The following is a 2,329-nucleotide window of genomic DNA, read 5'->3' as shown; positions in this document are numbered from 1 at the left end:
AAAAAAAAAATAAAAAAAAAAGGGTGGGTTCGGCCCATGTGTTATCCTTTTAGATCTAAAGTTACTTATCTCAAATTTTTATTTTGTAATATGTATTAGTCCATGAACTATTTGTTTAATACACTATTTTATATGTACTAGTTTCTACGTTCGTGCGATGCACGAATATCTTATGTCAAATATTATAAAACACATATGAAAAAATAAACTTTCAATTACATAATATTCTAAAATTAATTACAACTGAATATGTACGAAATTCAATATGTACAAAGTTTGATAATCTGTTTCCTTCGAACAAATTAATAATGTTTTGGCACAATGAAAGGACAAAATAGAACTAAATATTATGGAATTATACAATTAAAGTTGTAAAATTACTTAAAGAATACAAAATACTTAATATTATTTTTCTGATTCAATATATATTTTTTTTATTTAATTAAGCCTTAATGATTCAGATACATGAAAATCATATTTACTCAAGATACATTAGTAACAAAGAAACTAAAAATAGAAAGGTCATTTAGTCATTCATACATTCTGTTGGCATTTTTTTTCTTGTGTTGCACGTTATTTTATGTTAATTATTACAAAAGTCATATTTAATAAAATATAAATTCTTAACTATACGAATATTCAAAAGAAAATTATATGTTACCGCTAGAAAATAATTTAACTCCAATCCTAATCAATACAATCTCTAAATTCAATTCCAATCCTGATTAATCCAATCTCTAGTTAAAAAGCACGTAAATCTATATTTTGTAAGTTCTAACTAAATATATAAAAGGTATCGAAGAACTTTCCAAATATCCTATCGTGAAAGGAAAAAATACCTCTTCAAGAAGGAATCATGATATTTTATTCGAAGGAAAAATATTGGTATTTATAAAAAAAAATTCCTAACACGTAAATAAAAACAAATCACTTTTCAGGAATGAATGAAATTTATATGAAGTTCTTTACACAATAAAAAGGTAAAAATTCATAATGTGAATAAGAAAGAAAAAAAGTTCTCCAAGAAGGAATCTCCTATCCTCCCACTAAAATTACGTACTTGTTATAATTAGGAACAACAATTTTTCTTAAAAGAAAATTATGGACATGCCTTTCTAGTCTAAGTAGGATTAACTTTGTAGGGTTAGCGTATGTATAGTTTAAATTGAAAAAAAATTCCATCATTTGATAATTTACAATTAGACCTTAAATTATACAAATACTTAAGGGCAAAAAAGTCGATCAATATTTTGGGGATATTTTAGTCGTTCAACATTTAGCATATATTATTCGTGCTTTTATAATAATATAGATAGATAGATAGATAGATAGACAGATAGATAGATAGATATAGATATAGATAGATATAAATATAGATGAAGCTTTGACCGAATGACAATAGTTTAAGGTGATATAAACTAAATTTCTTTCAATCCTATAAATAGACGTGTTAAAGAATTTTTTAGTATTGGTGCTTCCGACTGCAATCTGCCGGAAATAGGGCATAACCGCAATTAAATAGTATTACTATAGTCAAACATCTCTACAACAATATTTCTATATAACAACACTTCACTATAAAAGCTAAGCTTTTCCGAAACCAATTTTTATGTTATGTTATAATATATGTTCTCAATAACAGTCATTCGTTATAACATCCAAAAATATTCGGAACAAACGAGAATGTTATAAAGAGGTTTGACCGTGCTTGTTTTCCAAAGATGGTACAATCTCACTTACGATTTAATCAAGTCCTTCGCATGTTTTAGCACTTAACGCATTTTGAGCAAGATAGTCAAAACCCTTAACTAACTAACTTTTGTTATCCTTTTAGAATTTAAACTTGATATTTCATTGTCCCATTGGAAATATTTGAGTATTATCTCGGTGCTTATTTATCAGCTAATGCCCAATGCATCTCCTCCTAATTATTCTAAGTACTAGCACCTACACTTGACGTGTTAAGCATTTTCTAAAACATAACCTTCAGTAATGCACAAATAGAAGAAGGAAGAGAGAATCGAGAATCTAAATACCACTCGTTTTTACATAAAGAAATGAGAATCTAAAAATGTGAACACCTATTCACCAAATATCCTTAAACCAAAATATTAAAAAGAAAATACAGTTCATTTTTACATAAAGAAATGAGAATCTAAAAATCCAAGAGTCAATAGTTTGAATAACAATTTTTTGTAGTAGCACCCGTAACAAAAATTTCGAAATATACATCTTTTGGGCAAAGGCGGAGCAAGGTGGACGGAAGGAATTCAGCCGAACCCTATACACCAAAAATTAAACTGTATATATAAGGCTAAATTTTTTTCCA

The sequence above is a fragment of the Nicotiana attenuata genome, unplaced genomic scaffold (assembly GCF_001879085.1).
Source record: "Nicotiana attenuata strain UT unplaced genomic scaffold, NIATTr2, whole genome shotgun sequence".
Lineage (NCBI taxonomy): Eukaryota > Viridiplantae > Streptophyta > Magnoliopsida > Solanales > Solanaceae > Nicotiana > Nicotiana attenuata.
This window is presented reverse-complemented; position numbering follows the sequence as displayed.